Raw genomic sequence first — 22,560 nt, forward strand, 5'->3', positions numbered from 1 at the left:
CATTAGAACACACAAATGGGTTGGTTTACTAAAACTGGAGAGTGCAAAATCTGGTGCAGCTCTGCATAGAAACCAATCAGCTTCTAACTTCAGCTTGTTCAATTAAGCGTTGACAAAAAAAAACCATGGAAGCTGATTGGTTTTGCACTCCAGTTTTAGAAAATCATGCCCAAATAGAAATGTAATATGTTGTGTCTACATGCGCACATTTTACCACCGTCTCCTGGGCACTTTGCTGCAGTTGCATCCTCACCACAATTTCCTGTGATATTATCAATGAAAAGAGATCTAGGCTAATGTCACACTCCTTAAAGTGAGCTTGTTACAAATCTGGTTTCCTGTTTCAGGGCAGTGCCTTTCTTACGCAGCACCGTATAGAGTCACCTTTGCACTCAGGGACTATAGTTGCGTCTCCCTACACTGTGTACATCAACAGAAACACACAGGCCCATAGCCTAGGACAGTGATGGCGAAACTTGGCACCCCAGATGGTTTGGAACTAAATTTCCCATGATGCTCAAATACAGTTCATGAGCATCATTGGAAATGTAGTTCCAAAACATCTGGGGTGCCAAGGTTTGCCATCTCTGGGATAGGATGACAAGGCACTCTCCTGCACTTCCCCATTCCAAGTTAACACACTGATTCTAGACAGCACTGTCTACTGTTGTCTCTTTCTTATGAAGAAAAAGTTCAGGGAAACAGCACTGAGAGTAGGAGCCAGCTGCATTGAAAGTTCTAAACTACAAATGCTGGGATAAGGATTTTAAAAAATAAGTTTACCGTATATACTCGAGTATAAGCCGACCCGAATATAAGCCGAGGCACCTCATTTTACCATAAAATTTTTTTAAAACTTATTGACTCTGGGATAAGCCTAGGGTGGGAAATGCAGCAGCTACTGGGTAAACAATGCCCATCTGCAGCCTCACTGTGCCCATCTGCAGCCTCACTGTGCCCATCTGCAGCCTCACTGTGCCCATCTGCAGCCTCACTGTGCCCACCTGCAGCCTCAATGTGCCCATTTGCAGCCTCACTGTGCCCACCTGTACCTTTGATAACCAAAACAGCGGGTGTATCCCACTGTGTCATGCAGTTTTAACTGTTCAGCGGCCGTCCAGTGTAACAAAGCCCCGCCTCCTCTTAGTCCGTGCTAGACAGAACACTGATTCAGTTTCCCAGCATTGTATCAGTGTTCAGTGTTCCATCTATCATGGGCGAGGAGGAGGCGGGGCTTTGTTGCAGTGGATGGGCGCCGAACAGTTAAGACTGCATGACACAGCGGGAGACCCTCACTCGAGTATAAGCTAAGGGGGACTTTTTCTGCATAAAAAAATTGCTGAAAAAGTTGGCTTATACTCGAGTATATACGGTACTTGGGAATGTTTATTTGTTGTGTCGAAGTGTTATGCTGTGTACACACGAAAACCCGTGGATTTTTTTCCGCGGGATGTTGGCTCAAATTTGTCTTGCATACACACGGTCGCATAAATGTTGTCAGAAATTCCAAACGTCAAGGACGCGGTGACGTACAACATGTACGACAAGCCGAAAAAAAAGTTCAATAGCCAGTGCCGAGCATGTGTGGACTTTTGTGTGTTGGAATTGTGTACACACGCTCGAAAGTTCCAACAAAAACTCTTCTTGTCAGAAAATTTGAGAACCTGCTATCAAACAATCGTTGTCACAAATTCCGACAGCGAATGTCAGATGGAGCATACACACGATCGGAATTTTCGGCAACAAACTCATATTGAACATTTGTTGTCGGAAAATCCTATTGTGTGTACAGCCCATTAGACTAAAAATGCCAATGGTTTAATATTGCTTTAAGCTTGGCCCCATCCTCATCTACCTCCTTAGGCTGGATTCACACCTATGGCATTTTTTGTGATTTTTGCATTTTGGAGATTTGCACTAGAGTCCATTTACCATGGTTTCCTATGGAACACGTTCTATAGTGCAAATCTGCAAAATGCAAAAAGCACTAAAAATGCCATAGGTGTGAATCCAGCCTAACAGGCCTGGTTCATACCTATGCAGGTTGCAGTTTATATACTCAAGGTGATTTTAGAATTTTTTAATACATTTTTTGGACCATTGAAGTCTATGGAACCAAAAACCATAAAAATGTCCCTGGCTCTTTCCATAAAATGCACACTTGAACGTGACCATGTTAAATTGACTGTAGTGTGTTTCTGCAAAACTGAATACGCATTAACCACTTCAATACCGGGCACTTGAACACCTTCCTGCCCAGACCAATTTTGAGCTTTCAGTGCTGTCGCACTTTGAATGACAATTGCGCGGTCATGCTACACTGTACCCAAATGAAATTTTTATCATTTTTTTCCCACAAATAGAGCTTTCTTTTGGTGGTATTTGATCACCTCTACGGTTTTTATTTTTTGCTAAACAAATAAAAAAATAACGAAAATTTTGAAAAAAAAAATGTTTTTTTTTTTGTTTCAATTTCAAAACTTTGCAAATAAGTAAGTTTTCTCCTTCACTGATGGGCACTGATGGGGTTACACTGATGGGCAATGATAAGGCGGCACTGATGGGCACCAATGAGGTGGCACCAATGAAGTGGCACTGATGAGGTGGCATTGATGGACACCGATATGTGGCACTGATAGGCGGCACTGATGGGTGGCACTGATGGGCGACACGGATGGGCACTGATAGGTGGCACAAATTGGCAAGGATTGTCATGGATGGGCATGGGTAGGTGGCACAGGTGGGCATGGGTAGACGGCACAGGTGGGCATGGGTAGGTGGCACAGGTGGGCATGGGTAGGCGGCACAGGTGGGCATGGGTAGGCGGCACAGATGGGAACTGATAGGCGGCATTGTATTATAATATATTGTACTAATGGATGCCAATCAGTGCCAATCAATAATGCATGCCAATCAATGATGCCCATTGTGGGCACTGATTGGCATCCATTGTGGCACTGACTGGAATCCCGGGTGGCATACCTTGTCCTTGGCATCCCTGGTGGTCTGGTGGCGTCCCTGGTGGTCCAGTGTGGGCATCCTCGGGGGGGCTGTGCTGATAATCGATCAGCACAGACCCCCCCTGTCAGAGGAGCAGCCGATCGGCTCTCCTCTACTCGCGTCTGACCGACGCGAGTGAGGAAAAGCTGATCACCGGCTTTTCCTATTTACACTGTGATCAGTGTAAATCTACACTAGTACAACTAAAAATCGCTGCATCTTAGTTTTACAAGATACACGTAAACACAATAAGATAACAAAAGAAAAAAGCAGCACACATACATAAATACTGTAAATAAAATAAATATAAACACCTATGAGTGATTAATTGATTGCAATAGTAGTCAAAAAAGTTGATCTACCCCTCTAATAAATCAAACATACCATAATTCATAAAAAGAATTATAAATAACAATAACACTTATACAATAATACAATACAATAATACAACAATAATGAAAGTCGAAAAATCCCAGTGAAGTGATAAAAAAGTCCAATAAATGTAAAATAGTCCAGTGACTGGTCCCCACGAATAAGTCTTTTTACGACGAAACGTACGTCGGGTGGGCAGACGTGCTGACGTCATCGCGATACAGCGTAGGTTGGACGGGCGATTGCATGCCAGACGGCATTTTTTATGCCCGTTTTTACTGCTTTCTATGTAAGTGTATACCTTTACTTTTATTAAATTTGTTATATGGAATTATGCTATGGTGAGTCTTCTTTCCATTTCCCTGGAATCCCGAGTACTGCCTTTCTGCTTCACCTGCTGCTGTTGACGGTCCCGGCCTGTTTCATTCAATAAGGGAGCCTACTGTGATCATGGTCTGAGGAGGTGCTGTGGAGATTGACTATGGGCATGAAATCGCTTGCCTTTTGGTAAGCGCATATTTTGTGTGGTGGTTGGTCACGATCCTTGGTGTGTTTTGGTTGCACGGAAGATTGAACACTTTTTATTTTTTATTTTATTTTTTATTTTTACATTATTATTACTCATATATTATTACTCATATATTATTATAATATATATATAATATATATATATTATCACCAGTTTTTTATTATTATCACTAATATATATTTTTTACATTTCATTTTTATTGCTACTATTAATCTAATATTTTTTATTTTTCCATGAATTCTTATGAAATTTAAGTATTTATTAAGTTTTCACTGGACTATTTTTCATTTATTGGACTTTTTTATCACTGGGATTTTTTTCGACTTTCATTATTAACACTTGTTATTTATATTTCTTTTTATAAATTATGGTATGTTTTATTTATTAGAGGGGTAGATCGACTTTTTTCACTACTATTACTATGTCCTATCACTGTTCCTTTTCCTTTATCAAATACTACAACCCAAACTTCCGAGGCACCAAGTCATCTAGTCTGGTTTGAGTAACCCAACTTCCTAACGGGAATTCCATTAGTGAATCAGAAACCATCAGAAGTCTCCCAATCGACTTCCTAGTTTAAATTCTGATGAAAAATTCCGTCCGTCGACTAAACAAAACCGTCAATGTAGAATCACTAAAAGCAATCTCAGAAGCACAAGCGACACAATGCCTTCCCAAAAAATATACTGGTTACAGAAAGAAAACGGTTAACAATTAATTAATTATTCATACAACACTCACAGTAAATTGTATAATAGTTTGCATGTCTTAATTACTTAAATTTTGTATCGAGCGGTAGTGATCCAGTCGCCCCTTTTGTCTTTAAACAATTGTTTTTACAATCGCCTCTATTAGCGATAACATGAATAGAATTTTAAATGAAGACATCATTTCTCACGCAGTAGATAGAAAAAAAAAAAAAATAGAAAGCACAGTCTGTAAAATTTGGCAACGGGTAAGCGGTTCTGATTCTCGCGAAAGAACAGTCATTTTGAGACAAATATCTTGTAAAAATGTCATTTGCATTTTTTCATGTTTTTTTTTTTTAAAGTCAATTTGTGAGTTTTAAATTAATTGGACAATATATAAATATATAAATATAGAGGGAGGGGAAGAGAGGCGTTATTAAAGCAGTAGAGTAAGTTCATGCAAAGGGAATTTGTACTTGTCACAGTCAGAACTAAGATCCTCAGCTCTGGCTGGTAATGGCAGCGGAAGGAGTGATGGGGGGGGGGGGGGGGGGCACACTGGCAAGGTGAGTATTGGTGGGTCCGGGGGGGGCCCTTTTACACAGACGCTGTTATTTTGGCCTCTGTGACAATATTTTTTAAAGTAGTTGTAAACATCTGCAATAAAAAATGAACAAAGCATATCTGTATATAGTGTGTATTTGCCCCAGTCACAAGCTAAGCTCCTGGTGTGATTTCTGCCCATCTGCATGGTTTATGGCCCATCTGATGGTTTACGCTGACACCAAGGTATCCCTGGGGACAGCCCTCCCCCCCCCTCCAGCCACACAACAGGTGATTGACAGCCTCAGCTGTGCATGTTTCCCTATGCGACTGTGTAGAGAGGGGAGTGTTCATTCCCTCCACTTAGGTCTCAGATTACACTCAGCTTCCTGCTTTATGCTATGCAGTGCATGAAGTCATGTCCCCCTCCCTCTCCCTGTAAGCCCTTGTACACACGAGTTGGACATTCTGACAACCAAATCCATCGGATTTTGTCCGAAACTGGTGTTGCATACACACGGTCGGACAAAGTTTTCGGAAAATCCGATCGTTCAGAACGTGATGACGTTATTTCGTTACGACTGGACTACGTTCAGGCTAGTAGCCAATAGCTTTGGTCTAGGAATTTGATCTGAGCATGCGTGGCACTTTGTCCGATCGGAATTCTCTACACACAATCGGACAAAGTCCGATCGGATCATGTTGTCGGAAAATTTTACAGCCCAGCACTAAAACTTTGTTGGTCGGATATTCCGACGGAAACAGTCCGATGGAGCCCACACACAGTCGGATTATCTGACAACACAGTCCGATCGGACATTTTCTGTTGGAATGTCCGACCGTGTGTACAAGGGCTAAGAAATGCTTTCTAAATCCTGTAAATCAAGAGACGCTTGAGAGGGGATATGATTTCAATATATAAATACCGGACTGGTGACCCCCACAATAGGGATAAAACTTTTTCGCAGAAGGGAGTTTAACAAGACACGTGGCCACTCATTAAAATTAGAAGGAAAGAGGTTTAACCTTAAACTACGTAGAGGGTTCTTTACTGTAAGAGCGGCAAGGATGTGGAATTCCCTTCCACAGTCGGTGGTCTCGGCAGGGGGCATTGATAGTTTCAAGAAACTATTAGATAAGCACCTGAATGACCGCAACATACAGGGATATACAATGTAATACTGCCATATAATCACACACATAGGTTGGACTTGATGGACTTGTGTCTTTTTTCAACCTCACCTACTATGTAACTATGTAAAAAGGAAATTTTTTCCCTGTGCTGTCAGAGGAGAGGAGTTGTTCGTTCCTAGTAAGTAGGAACAGCGATATGTCTCCACTCCTACTCCATCCTATTCTCATACAGTTAGAACACACACGAGGGAACACACATTTAACCCCTTGATCGCCTCCTAGTGTTAACCCCTTCCCTACCAGTGTAATTTACACAGAAATCAGTGCATTGTTTTAGCACTGATTGCTGTATAAATGTCACTGGTCCCAAAAGTGTCCGATCTGTCCATCGCAATGTCACAATACCACTAAAAATCGCAGATCACCGCCATTACTAGTAAAAAAAATATATATATATATATAATAAAAATGCCATAAAACGTTCCCATAGTTTGTAGACGCTATAACATTTCTGCAAACCAATCAATATACAGTACGCTTATTGTGTTTTTTTTTAACCAAAATATGTAGAAGAATATATATTGGCCTAAACTGATGAAGAAATTTGTTTTTTAAAAACATTTTTGGGGACATTTATTATAGCAAAAAGTAAAAAATATAGGTTTATTTTTTCAAAATTGTCACTATTTTTTTTTTATAGCGAAAAAAATAAAAACCGCAGAGGTGATCAAATACCACCAAAAGAAAGCTCTGTTTGTGGGGAAAAAATACACCATTGCATGACCAAGCAATTACCATTTAAAGCGTCGCAATGCCAAATTGTAAAAAGTGCTCTGGGGGTAAAACTTTCCAGGGCTGAAGTGGTTAATAAAAGATGACATAGATGAGTTCTTGCTGGAAAAAAATATTTTAAGCAACAGACAAGCATGGGTTCATGAAATACAAAAGTTGTCAAACAAATCTTTTTTCTTTTTATGAGGAGGTAAGTAAAACCTTGGACAGATGGGTGGCTGTGGACGTGGTATATTTAGATTTTGCCAACGCGCTTGACAGTTCCGCACACACGGCTCATGTGTATGGTAAAATCTACAGGCTTCAAAAGATCAGTTTGTAAATGGATAGAAAACTAGCTAAGGCCCCTTTCACACGGACATGTCCATGTACGGACCCCGCTTTGCTCAGTGGGGATCGCTCCGTTGGTCTTCACTGAGCAGGAGAATGACAGGTCCGGCCCTGTGCAGGGACAGATCTGTCAGAGCTCCGCTCTCCTCTATAAGGGATTGGATGAAAACGGACCGGTTGTCCGTTTTCATCCGATCTGATACGCCAGACGAATGGAAAGTAGGGTTTCCATCCATCTGAATTTAGCGTCATCTGTTGCTCCATAGAACTGCATGGAGCATCCGTTCAGGTCCGCCAAAATAAACTGTCAGGGAACACCCATTTGCCTCTTGGTGGATCAGGAAGGATTATTTTTCCCCTGCTGGAGCAGATTGGATCATGCTTTATGTTTTTTTTTTGCCTTCCTCTGGATCAACTATAGGTAAAGGATTATATATATATATATATATATATATATATATATATATATATATATATATATATATATATATATATATATATAGGTTATATATTTTTTTTTTCTCTCCTGTTGGTTGAACTAGACGAATTGACTAACTATGAAACTGATCACTATTATAAGCAATAGTTTTAACTGCCATGAATGGCTCTCTATTCATGACAGCTTGCTTACTGTGATTGGCAACAGCTAAACACATGGTACAGGGTGTTGTGACTGGTCTAGGTAACATGTGATAGCTGTGGGCCAATCACAGCAGTAAGCAAGTTGTTCATGAATAAAAGCCATAGCTTACATAATGTTATGTGAACGCTATGATTGGTCATAGCGATCACATAGTACCCCAGACACAGCGGTCACGAATTGTGATGTTGCGCACCCCAGGGGGCACACTAGTACACATAAGATGACATACCAGTGCGTCGCCTAGCTTGTAGCTACCACCCTGCTGCATTAAATGCACTGTGGGCAGGTGGCAAGCAGTTAAACATTTTGGTTTTCATAACTTATTTTAGACACAGTGACACCATCGCTCCATGCTTCTCTAAGCAATGTGGGCAATGGGAGGGATCGGCGGGTTGATGTACATCATGAGTGCTCAACCTGTGGCCCTTCAGCTGTTGGGGAACTAAAAGTCTCATCATGCCTCTTCCTTTGGGAGTCACGCTTGTAACTGTCAGTCTTGCAATGCCTCGTGGGATTTACAGTTTTGCAACAGCTGGAGGACCACAGGTTGAGCACCCAAGATGGACATAGTGAAAGCATTACAGCACCCTGTTCTGGTACTAATCCAAAGAGACCCCAGTCTGATGCAACGGTGGGCTGGCTTTTAGGATGATTTATGCAAATATCTAAATGCCTTAATGGGTGGATGTCAGTTTGGTGTTCCTAGCCAGGTTGTATTTTCATACAGATGCTCTAGATAACATCCACATGTGATGCTGAGGGTCAATGATTGGATGGACTAAAATCAAATGAACGAAAGGGGTGAGGCAGTCAAGCTGGGGTTCAAATGGTTCAGGCATGTACTGGCCATTGGGACTACCGGGAGTTTCCCGGTGGGCCGATGGCTCGGTGGGCCGATGGCTCAGTGGGCCACTCTGATGTAAGGGGGCTGGTGATGGGACACTCTGATGTAAGGGGGCTGCTGATGGGAAACTCTGATGTAAGGGGGCTGCTGATGGGAAACTCTGATGTAAGGGGTGCTCATGGGACACTCTGATGTAAGGGGGTGCTCATGGGACACTCTGATGTAAGGGGGCTGGTGATGGGACACTCTGATGTAAGGGGGCTGCTGATGGGAAACTCTGATGTAAGGGGTGCTCATGGGACACTCTGATGTAAGGGGGTGCTGATGGGACACTCTGATGTAAGTGGGTGCTGATGGGACACTCTGATGTAAGGGGGCTGGTAATGGAACACTCTGATGTAAGGGGGCTGGTGATGGGACACTCTGATGTAAGGGGGTGCTGATGGGAAACTCTAATGTAAGGGGTGCTCATGGGACACTCTGATGTAAGTGGGTGCTGATGGGACACTCTGATGTAAGGGGGTGCTGGTGATGGGACACTCTGATGTAAGGGGGCTGGTGATGGGACACTCTGATGTAAGGGGGCTGGTGATGGGACAATCTGATGTAAGAGGGCTGGTAATGGGACACTCTGATGTAAGGGGGCTGGTGATGGGACAATCTGATGTAAGAGGGCTGGTAATGGGACACTCTGATGTAAGGGGGCTGGTGATGGGACACTCTGATGTAAGGGGGCTGGTAATGGGACACTCTGATGTAAGGGGGCTGGTGATGGGACACTCTGATGTAAGGGGGCTGGTGATGGGACACTCTGATGCAAGGGGGTGCTGATGGGACACTCAAAATGTAAGTGGGCCTGGTCTGGATGAAGTCCAGGGCCAAATTTCTTTCCCAGTCCAGCCCTGAAAGGGTTAGATGATGCTAGACATCCCTCAACCAGGAAATGAGGTGAGCTCTGTCGGACTTGCTGCATCTTCTAATGCACATTGTGAGACACTGGCAGTGTGCGGTGAAATCAGAGAAAGAAAAATTCAGTAGAGGCGAGGAGCAAGTACAACAGTGCAAGACTGAAGGTTTAGCTGAAGTTCATCTTCAAATGTTTGCCCAGATTGCATTTTTAAAGTTTCTTGTTTTGCCTGTCTGATACAAGATCCCAGAGGAGAGCCCCCCTTATTAATTATATTAGTAATATTTCACCATCGCCGTGACCTGAAAGCCAGATGCTGCATCGCAGAAGACCGCCAGAAAGTAGCAGTAAAATTATGACTACAATAATCTTGCATAACTTTACTTCCATGGTAACAAGACACCTCAAGGATTGTGCTTCCTTTGTTTGCATTAATTAATGTGGAAACGCAACAAGCTGTGCCCTCTATCTGGAACCCAGAACGAGCCCTAATAATTTCTCAAGAAGCTGGTCAGATCCAACTCGTCCATCTGTTGTGCCTGGTACTTGCTTCCTTTCTGCTGTCCGCGAGGAGACATTTCCTGTGAACATTCATTAGGATAATCTATTCGTTCCAAGCCAAGAGGCTGCAGCCACAATGTTACAAGGCATTAAGGCCTTCTCAAGAAAGCCATTAAGAAGACAACGTTTGAGGCGGCTTTGGATGCTCAAGCTGGAGAATCACGAGAGCAAGAATAGCGTCTCCTGATTTATTGGACCTACCCGCTTCCTCTCCAGCATCAGTATGTGCAGACACGAGGCAGTCAAGGAATGAAGCATCTGTTTCTCCCCCATTTCATTTATGAACTTTCGAGGCAAATGTAAATCACTCATAAATTCATAAGTGTTGCACGCCACTCTTCCTTCATTATAACAAACATAAACTCTGTCTACCTAAGCCAAGGAAACGGGAAACATTTATTATAAATGGCGGAAGCGAGCAAGCATGCAAAAATTCATTCAGCCTACAGAATAAAAGAGGGGCAGACACGGCAATAAGGGATGAGCTGTCTCATTAACAGAGGCCTAATGTACAGTATACCTGTGCTCAGTGGTGTAACTAGAACCTTCAGGGCCCCCGATGCAAGAAACCATGAAGGGCCCCCCTTCCCTCTGAGTCCGGCGGTGGAACTCCAGGGCATGGTCACAGGTATGACCTTTGTGAGCCCTGTAGTTCCACCACTGGTATCAGTAGTTTTTTTTATTATTTTATTTTTATTTTTAGGTGCCCCATTGGGGGACTGTCCCTAGGCAGGATGGGGTCCCCGTCCCCAGAAGAGATGAGGTCGTTTTCTCCAGGGCAGATGAAGTTACTGCCCCCAGGTGAGAAGGGGTCCCTGTCCCCAGGGGGAGATGGAGGGGGTATGTAATAGTGTGTGGGGGATGGGGTCCTCTCACTCACCATGACCAAGCTGCAGGCCGCGCACTCATGCATGTTGGCCTGGGCTCCATCCAGTGTGCTGGACGGGCGATCAGCATATCCCCCAGAAAGACCTTTCATCATCTGTGTATGACGGAGAGGAGGGGGGCTGGCAGACAAGCCTGCAGTGTCCTCCGGGGGGCTCTCATAGGGCTGCACTGCATCTGTGTGCTTAAAGCTTGTTTACCCAGGAGAAGTATGCAGTGCAGTGTGGGCCGGACTCGGGGGGGGCGGGACTCTGGCTGGGGAGAACAGACATCGGACTGAGCGGCAATGCATGGAGCAGGAGAGGGATACTCTGAGGAGCCGGCCGAGGACACAGGTCATGCGGGGAATGCACAGCTAAAGAGCAGCCAGTGCGATAGTCGAGCATGGAGCTCTGCTAGTCACCCTCCACCTCCAGCCACCCATGTGCATGGTGCACTGGTACCCCTAGCTGCCTATGCTGCTGCCGGCCATATGTAGAGGGGGCTGCATGGGCCCCCTGCATCACAGGTTGCAACTGCTGCACCCCCTATAGTTATGCCCCTGCCTGTGCTTTGGACATCTGGGTCAAATCAACAGATACACCTAAAGGGGACCTGTGCTATGCAACCTGTGCTGTGCAAGCTCTGCCCACAAAAGGTGAGCTGAGGCCAGTGTTGCCTACGGGTGTGCTGCAGCTGATCCTTTCCCTATTACTAATCTACCACATTGTGTTGTTGTCTCTATGTGAAGGTGGCTAACTTGTAGAGGTAGGGCTTTGTTCCCTCCTGTCAGAGCTGTCCTCCTAATAACTGATGATCTGTTGACTGCTAGGGTTAAGCTCCTAGTTCGGTCTAATAAACATGGGTTTACACTAAACTTTGCTTGTTTGGGCATTCATCCAAATGTTGGACTTTCAGCCCATGCGGCAGAAGATGGCTACTCCACTACTCTATATGGCAACTTCCATTGTTTGCTAACCCAGATGCACCTTCCGCTTCTTTAGCAATCAGTGACATCACCAAGTGTCCCCCCCCCCCCCCCCCCTCTATACCAGACTCTTATGGTCTGGTATGGATTTTGGCCCAACACAAAAATTAGGGAAAAAATGGGTGCCCCCAAAATCAACACACAAGTCTCCATATTGATGAGGACAAGGGAATCTTCCTCACAGCCCTGTACCTGTGGTAGAGGGGGTTGTTGAAAGAGAGCTTGCAATATTGAAGCCTTGTTTCACAAAAGAAGACACCCAGATATCATCCCCCATGTGAATGAGTGAGGAGTACATAGTGTCTTACATGATCGCACACTCCAGATATACAACTCTGAGGCTAAAGAAAGTATATCTTCAAGAGTACCGCTTGGACCCAATAATATTTCTAGATGTTCCCTATAAACAAATCTGTACTTTTTGAGTTTGGGTCCATTGAGCTTACACAGTGCTATGGTTTTGTTCCCCGCTGTCCAGCTATTGGCCACTCATGCACTCATATGTGCATTATGGAAGGCAGGGTAAAAAAATCACATGTTCTTCATACTTACATTAACTGAGTATTTATTTAACGTCACTTGGGAGGAAAAAATACTTATTGGGGATGAAAGGGAACTACAATGTCAAAAGCAGTGGTAGATAATTGGGCTGATTTAGTGAAGGAGTAGAGAATTATTTACTTCAATTATTCAATCTTATGCAGATGAAATTAGTAAATATGGTGGGTTCCCCATGGCAAAGCACTACAGTTGTACTCATAAGCTTACATACCCTGGCAGGATTTATAATTTCTTGCCCATTTTTCAGAGAATATGAATGATAACACAAAAACATTTCTTTCACTCATGGTTAGTGTTTGGCTGAAGCCATTTATTATCAATCAACTGTGTTTACTCTTTTTAAATCATAATAGCAACAGAAACTACCCAATTGACCCTGATCAAAAGTTTACATACCCTGGTGATTTGGGCCTGATAACAAGCACACAAGTTGACACAAAGGGGATTTGAATGGCTATTAAAGGTAACCATCCTCACCTGTAATCTGTTTGCTTGAAATTAATGTGTGTGTATAAAAGGTCAATGAGTTTCTGGACTCCTGACAGACCCTTGCATCTTTCATCCAGTGCTACATTGACTTTTCTGGATTCTGAGTCACGGGGAAAGCAAAAGAATTGTCAAAGGATCTGCAGGAAAAGGTAGTTGTACTGTATACAACAGGAAAGGGATCTAAAAAGATATCCAAGGAATTGAGAAAGCCAAGCAGCAGTGTTCAAACTCTAATCAAGAAGTGGAAAATGAGGGGTTCTGTTGAAACCTAACCACGGTCAGGTAGACCAACTAAAATTTCACCCACAACTGCCAGGAAAATTGTTTGGGGTGCAAAGAAAAACCCACAAATAACTTCTGAAAACATGTGGTGTGGCTGTTTCAAGATGCACAATAAGGAGGCACTTGAAGAAAGATGGGCTGTGTGGTCGAGTCGCCAGAAGAAAGCCATTTCTACGCAAATGCCACAAAGTATCCCACTTACAATATGCCAAACAGCGCAGAGACAAGCCTCAAACCTTTTGGCACAAAGTCATTTGGAGTGATGAGACCAAAATTTAGCTTTTTGGCCACAACCATAAATGCTACATTTGGAGAGGAGTCAACAAGGCCTATGATGAAAGGTACACCATTCCTACTGTGAAACACGGAGGTTGATCACTGATGATTTTCGGATGTGTGAGCTACAAAGGCACAGGAAATTTGGTCAAAATTGATGGCAAGATGAATGCAGTATGTTATCAAAAAATACTGGAGGAACATTTGCATTCAACAGCCAGGGAGATGCGCATTAGATGTGCTTGGACCTTCTAACATGACAATGATTCAAAACACAAAGTCGACCTGTCATTGGCTACAGCAGAATAAAGTGAAGGTTCTGGAGTGTCCATCTCAGTCTCCTGACCTCAATATCATTGATTCACTCTGGGGAGATCTCAAATGTACAGTTCATGCAAGACAGCCCAAGAATTTACAGGAACTGGAGGCTTTTTGCCAAGAGGAATGGGCAGCTTTACCATCTGAGAAGATAAAGAGCCTCATTCGCAAATACCACAAAAGATTTCAAGTCTGTCATTGATGTTAAAGGGGACAGTACACGATATTAAGAATGGGGGTATGTAAACTTTTGATCAGGGTAATTTGGGAAGTTTCTGTTGCCATTATGATTTAAAAACACAGTTGATTGATAATAAATGGCTTCAGCCAAACATTAACCATGAGTGGAAGAAAATTTTTTGTGTTATCATTTATATTCTCGGAAAAATGGCCAAGAAATCATAAATTCTACCAGAGTATGTAAACTTATGAACACAACTGTATGTCCCCATATTGATGAGGACAAGGGCCTCTTCCTCACAACCCTGGCCTGGTGGTTGTGGGGGTCTGTTGCCAGATGATTTATTGGAATCTGGAAGACCCCTTTGACTAAAGGGGACATACCACCCTTCAAGTGAATGAGTGAGGTGAGGTGTACATAGTGCCTTACATGATCTCACATTGCAGATATACAGCTATGGGGCTAAGGAACAGGGATGCCAAGGCATATTGAGAAGTTTTTTAAGGAGACATTCAATAAGAAGTAGATCTTTCAGGGCACAATTAAGATTTATAGTTGTATCCTATAAGCAAATCTGTACTTTTGGAGTTCGGGTCTATTAAGCTTACACAGTGCTATAATTTTGCTCCCCACTGCCAAACGATTGGCCACTCATGGACTCAGATGTGCATAATGGAAGACAGGGTAGAAAGTCACATGCTCTCCATACTCACATGCACTGGGTATTCAACATCGCTCAGGTGGGCAAAATGCTCTTTGGGGATTGAGGGGAACTAAAATGTCAAAAGCATTTGTAGATAATTGGACTGATTTACTAGGGGAGTAGAGAATTTTCACACAATAAATAGTGTTAACCTCCCTAGCGGTGATCCTGAATCTGGCTCGGGTTGGGATTTCAGCACCATGAGCTTTAACCCTGAGCCAGACTCGGGATCGCATCGCTGGATACAGGGAGGACACAGGGAGTGTTACTTACCTTGTCCCTTGGATCCAGCGATGTCCCCCGCACTGTGTGATCGAGTTGTCCTCCTCTCGATTCACAGTGCCGAATGCCGCCGAGCTCCGTTCCCTGCGATGTTACGGCGCACGGGAGCGGAGATCGGCGCCAAATTCAAAAAAGTAAAAAGACACAAAACACACACAGTACTGTAATCTTACAGATTACAGTACTGTATAAAAAAATTACAAATTACCCCCTTTGTCCCTAGTGCTCTGTGCAGTGCCCTGCATGCACTTTTATATTATAAATAATGTTTTTGCTGCCTGGAATTTGGAGATTGTCCATAGCAACCAGAAAGTGTCCCTTTTTCAGTGTTTTAGGATTTGATTACATTATTGAATAATTTTTATTATTATTTATTATATTATAAACTTTATCATACCCGGGATGTCTGCTAGACTCTGGTTTGAACAGATTTAAGAGAGTTATTCCTAAGAATTGCAGGAGTACAATATAAAACGCCAAATTTCCATGCAAAATAATTGTACAGCTTTCAGCACCTAAAACCAGAACGAATCATACCGCCAGGGAGGTTAATATTCACTTCAATTATTTTGACTAAAAGGGGCACCCAGATACCACCCCCCCCCCCCCCCCAAGTGAATGAGTAAGATGTACATAGTGCCTTACATGATCTCACACTGCAGATATACAGTTATGGGGCTAAAGATCAAGGATACCGAGGCATGATGAGGAGTTCAGAGCTATTTTTAAGGGTAGTGCTTAGGCACAATTAAGATTTCTAGTTTCTAGTTGGTTCCTATCTTTTTGAGTTCAGATCCATTGAGCTTATACAGTGTTATGGTTTTGCTCCCCGCTGCCCAGTGATTGGCCACTCATGCACTCATATGCACTCTCCATACTCACATGCACTGGGTATTCAACATCGCTCAGGTGGGCAAAATGCTCTTTGGGGATTGAAGGGAACAACAAAGTAAAAAGCATTTGTAGATACTTGTTCTGATTTGCTAAAAGAGTAGAGAATTTTCACACAATAAAACTGTTAATATTCACTTCAATTATCCAATTATGTGCAGATGACATAGTAAACAGGAATTAGCTTTTCGTATGATTGCAAAACGAAAGTAAATATTTTCACAATTTATTGTGCGAAGATTCTCAACTCCTTTAGTAAACCGACCTCCACATCTACAACTGCCTTCAAGGCTGATGTCAATGCCATAAAGTAGCATCTTTTGACAAAGACCACTCCTCCCAATTTGCTCTTTACAACGGCAGGGCTGCCATTTTAAACTGAAAACATTTGTTTAAAAAGGTGCAAGGTCCCCCGAATTATCAGTACCCTTCAAATCAAAATAAGCTTTATTGACACATACGGAAAGCTGATGAACATTTTGCGATCAGCATGCATTCTCGTCAAGCACTTAGTGCGTGAGTAGTTTGTTCGGTAATTAAGTTCAAAGCCTTCTAAATGAAGAGGTGATTATTTAATTTGTTCTAATAAAACTTTCCCTTGCTATTAATAAATAAAATTCAACCTAGAAAATCCACATGATTTATTTGTGGCACCTTGCTGTGATTTATAGCTGTAATATAAATATCATAATTTAGGATGGAATTACAGCGTGTACAAAGACAGATTGCAGGTATTTCTTCATATAGATCGGCAGAGGAGTACTCATTTTTTAAAAGATAAGGAAAACAAACTAGCAGACTGCTAATATCTTACAACTTTCATAAATAAGCTGAGAAAAAAAAAGATAATCTGTTGTTTATGCAGAAGACACAGAGCTGCAATCTAACCCCTCGTGCACACGATCAGATTTTCAGACGACCGTTCATCCCTTTCTAGTTGCATGCTAGTCTCATGTCGAAAGGGAAGAGGTTACTCACCGTAGGAAAATTCTCGTACGACAGAATACAACTTCAAGAGTGACGTAATGTGTTGAATAATTTTGTATGTATTCTTTCGTTTCTGAGCATGCGTAGTCTTGCTCTTACGTTTTTTTTCAGATAAAAACCATGGTAATTAAATGAAAATCAGACATTGTGTTCCAACAAAAATTTTATAGTCTGGACATTCATCTTTTGTCATACGAAAAATCTGAAATCATCTGTCGAAAAAAGCACCATACTAACGATCTTAAAATCGGCAGATCGTTCGTTACATTAAATTTTACTTCCGATTTTTGTATCATGTGTGTGGGCCTTTACAGGTACTCTTTTTGGAGTCTGGCAACAGCCCATGTGTGCACATCACCAGTGGCATAACTAGAACCTTCAGGGCCCCGATGCAAGAAACCATGAAGGGCCCCCCTGAACCCCAGCCAGGGCCCTTCCCTCCGAGTCCGGCGGTGGAACTCCAGGACGTGGTCACAGGTATGACCTTTGTGAGCCCTGTAGTTCCACCACTGGTATCAGTATTTTTTTTTTTTGTTTTTTTTTTGCTTTTTTTTAGGTGCCCCATTGGGAGAGAGATGAGGTCCTTTTCTCCAGGGCAGATGAAGCTACTGCCCCCAGGTGAGAAGGGGTCCCTGTCCCCAGGGGGAGATGGAGGGGGTATGTAATAGTGTGTGGGGGATGGGGTCCTCTCACTCACCATGACCAAGCTGCAGGCCACGCACTCATCCATGTTGGCCTGGGCTCCATCCAGTGTGCTGGACGGGCGATCAGCATATCTCCATGAAAGACCTTTCATCATCTGTGTATGACGGGGGAGGAGGAGGGCTGGCAGACAAGCCTGCAGTGTCCTCCGGGGGCTGAACTGCATCTGTGTGCTTAAAGTTTGTTTACCCAGGAGAAGTATGCAGTGCAGTGTGGGCTGGATTCGGGGGGGGGGTGGACTCTGGCTGGGGAGAACAGACATCTGACTGAGCGGCAATGCATGGAGCAGGAGAGGTGTACTCTGAGGAGCCGGCCGAGGACACAGGTCATGCGGGGAATGCACAACTAAAGAGCAGCCAGTGCGATAGTCGAGCATGGAGCTCTGCTAGTCATCCTCCACCTCCAGCCACCCGTGTGCATGGTGCACTGGTACCCTTAGCTGCCTATGCTGCTGCCGGCCATATGTAGAGGGGGCTGCATGGGCCCCCTGCAGCACAGGGCCCGGTTGTGGTCGCGACTGCTGCACCCCCTATAGTTATGCCCCTGCACATCACATGCAGCTGGCAATAACAGGTGGAATAGTAGTTTTACTTGTGTGCAGAAGCCATTCCAGTACAAAATTGTGGCTAATACTGGCCACGTGCAAATATGCGTATATTTGTCTTGTGTATCACTCCTCCAGTCTGGGCGGTGAAGTTGACCCCCTGGATGGTACCATTTTATTTATTTGTAATTCCTTTATTATTTTCAGAATTATGTAATTTAACAGTCAAAAACAGATGACGGTAGTTATATTAAAAACAGAAACGTGTAACAAAAAGGGTTAATTGTTAGAATAGCGATGTCAAGTATCGATTCCCCCTGCTATGCACTCTGTGACATACATGTAAGAACGAAGCTGTGTGATAAAGTTATCGCTGTGCCGGGGAGGCTTCTAGACAGTTATTTTAATAACTCAGTAGAAATATTATGGCTGCCATTGCCATACAGTAAGAAACACACTCACAGCTGTCTGGGAGGCTCACCTCCTGAGTACCAGCTGAGCCCGACCAGTGGTGTGGAAGGTTGGGGGGAAGGCTAGCGGACTTGAAGAGGAGGGTAAAGGAAGAGGAAAGATGGTGCCCCCCAACTAGGAAGCAACTTGAGCTCTAAGGATCAGTCAGGCTGTTTAACCTCCCGGAGGTATGCTTCAGTGTAGATGTAATGTTGCCATGGTCGCCATTTCTCCCGAAAGGCCTCCTCCTATCGTACAAGGTGGCAGTGAAATCCTCCATGTTTCTTAGCTCATTCACCTTGGCAAACCACAGAGATTTTGTCGGTGGAATCTCTGATCTCCAACACAGGGGGATGCAAGCCTTAGCAGCATTTAATAACTGAATGGTAAGGGAGGCCTTGTATTTCTTGATGGGTCGCTTTGAGAGGTGCAGCAAGCGCAAGCCCCGGGGTCACCCTTTCAGAATAACATCAGTTAGGTGCTTGATCGTGCGTGCCACCTCCAGCCAGAAAGGTCTAATTTTGGGGCACTCCCAGAAGATGTGAAGCATCGTTCTCTCCTCTGTACCACACCGCCAGCACAGACTGGAGACTTGCGGGAAGAAGCGGTGAAGAGTAGTAGGCACTCTATACCATCGGGTCATGATCTTGTAGCAAGTCTCTTGGACTCTGGTAGCTATGGATGACTTCTGAGCAAAGTATAGAATCTTCTCCCTCTGCGAGTCAGTAAATTGGACTCCCAAATCCACTTCCCACTTAGGGATGAACAGGGGGATAAATCCTTCTGCTGGTAGAATCAACAAGGAGTAAATTAGAGACAGGCAGTGACGGACCGGCTCCTCGTGGTGGCAGATTCCTTCTAGTTCCGTGAGCTGTCGTGATATGCCCGGGGTCCGTGCACACCGGCGCAAAAAATTGCAGTCCGTCACACTAAGCAAAAGAGAGAAACCAAGGAAGAGGAGAAACACTGGAATACTAGTTGGTACTAGTGTGCAAAAGTGTATTTGATTTGGAAGAATAAATCACCTCTAATGTTGGGTGTCCTACGTGTGTCGATGCTGTTGCTTTATGTAAAACTATTAGAATAGTTTTTACATTTTAGAATGGGGTGCCTTGTGATTGTTCATTTTAAATGGTGCCTTGGTTGAGAAACACTGCTCTAGGTTAGGTACCAATTATGCCCCTTTATTTTTTCAATGGCCAATGCTTAATACTGCAATAGATACAAAGAAGCTGCCCTATTTTCATTGCCTGTATCTAAATGGCTCTATCAGATACCAACTGCCTACAAGGACATCTTCTATAGTGCCAGACAGGCATGTACCAAACTTTGTTGAGGTTGCGCTATAGTCTTGGTTTACCGCAGAAGTGTGACAGTTGTAACTGGGTTTCCTGGACATCCACCAGCTCCTAGGCTCCTGTCTAGGCAGTGGTTGTAAACCCTTACAAACCACTTTGACCTACATGTAAGCCTAGATTAAGGCTTACCTGTAGGTCCAAGAAATATCTCCTAAACCTATACGGTTTAGGAGATATTTGCCAGAAGACAGGCACCGCTGTCTACGGCGCATGTGCCGTAGACAGCGGCGCGCAGGCGCACTGAGTGCGGCATCGTCAATGACGAAGATGCAGTGCGTGTCGGCTCCCGAGCTGCGAGACCCCACCGAGAAGATGGAGGCTCCGGACTACAGGGGAAAGCGGTGACTTCGCTGGATCCTGTGTCAGGTAAGTGACACATAATGGACTACTATGCGATGCGATGCGATGCATAGTAGTCCATTATGCTTTGCCTTTGCAGGGAATGAAAGAGGAAGTAAACCCATCAGGGTTTACTTCCTCTTTAAGTCTAAGAACCCAGCTCTGATAAAACTACATTACCCATCACACACATAATAGCAAAGGAAGATTAAGGTCATCTCAAGACCCTCTTGTACTATACAATCATTGTGCTCTATGAAATACATAAATACAGGGATGACTATTGGCGTCGTGTATTTCTCCACCCTGTACAATTTAACATTATTGCCCACCTATTGCTGCACAATACATGTTGGGCTTTTTAGAAACTTAAATATATCATGAAGCCTGGTAAAAGTGGGTGATATGGTTTTGACGTGAGAAAATGGAATAGTAATACGACTCTTTAGTAATGGAGCATTTACCCAATTATAAATCAATTCTAAGGTGTCATATGCAATAGCTGTAAGTGCTACTTTACAGTGTTTTAAGAGCAGGGAAAATTGTTTTAGAGATGGATTAAAGAGGGAGAATTTTGAATAATTTTCCATAAATACTCATTCACTCCTCTTACAAACTATAGGAGAAAAGTGAAGACTTTTCAACATTTCTCGAAGATCTTCAACAGATAAGTGTACTTTGTTAATTTCCGACTTTCCAATGCGGTGCTTTTTACTTGCGAAAAAAATGAACTGTGAATCGCACAGTGTTTAACAATGATATGTTCAATAATAAAAAGTTCACTTTACTGTTTTTAACTAGAAACTATTACTATTATTAATGCGTTAAAGGGGAAAATCGGAGTATTGTTGTACACATTAGGAGCCATTACTATAGCTATACTGAAATATATATTTTTGAGCGATTTTATTACTTTTATTTGCAAGCTGTTCCATATTTGAATATTTTCGTTAAAGATGGAATCTGGTGAGCTTTACAGGTCCCTGCCTTTTTTTAAAAATTTTTTGGATATAACGTTTGTCACAATTTTTTCTTATGTACAATTATTTTTTCTTTCTGTAGCATTTACATTTAGCCTTTTTTTGCCAAAAAACGTATGCATGATCTGTTTCCAATTGTTATGGTTCACACCAGTAATATAAAGTTTTTCAAGTAACATTTTGAAAGTAGCATTTGGCATTTCCTTAGTAATAGAATGGTTGAGTGTTTTAAAAATCCATTAATGATTTTTTTTTAAATTTGTGGTTGTATAATTCATTTTTTTTTAACATTTGATTAGATGCCAATACTTTTGTATGTGATATGTAATACGTATGTCTATTTTTACTTGTTTTGTATTGAAGCACTGATGAAGGGGGGTGTCTGAGCGCCTGAAATATGTTGAGTGTCTTGCACCATTCTAATGTGAATCAATAACATTTTCTTTGAATTCTACGGGGCTGATATACTATGTCGAATAGGCTGTTCACCCTGCAAGGGAATTTTGCCCAGAGCTTGATGAATGTATTGAAGCTTCACTTTGCAAATGTTACCCAATCACAGGCAAGGAAAATAAAAACAGAATATTTGCTTGCACATGATTGGATGAGGGAAGTCAGCAGGGTGTCACCTACTTCACTAAGCTCTGGGGAAAAATGCCCTTGCAAGCAGTCAATTTGCCTTTGGTAAATTAACCCTTATGACTTTGCACCCCCCACTACCTCTCTTACAAACTTTGACTTTTCTCAGAATCCCTTATGGTGGCACTGCATTACATGTGAGCAGCCTAACCAAAGCTGGCCAGCTTTATTGACCGAACAAGACATTCACATTATCAGATATAAATAACAAGTAATCTATCACCTCCTATATATCTGCTTCTGATTCCTGGCTTCTTAAAGAGGAAGTAAACCCTGATGAGTTTACTTTCTCTTTCATTCCCTGCAAAGGTAAAGCATAATGGACTACTATGCATCGCATAGTAGTCCATTATGTGTCACTTACCTGACACAGGAGCCAGCG

This window comes from Lithobates pipiens, unplaced genomic scaffold (genome assembly GCF_037356315.1).
Source record: "Lithobates pipiens isolate NorthernLeopardFrog02 unplaced genomic scaffold, aLitPip1_a1.2 Scaffold_30, whole genome shotgun sequence".
In the NCBI taxonomy this organism is placed as follows: Eukaryota; Metazoa; Chordata; class Amphibia; order Anura; family Ranidae; genus Lithobates; species Lithobates pipiens.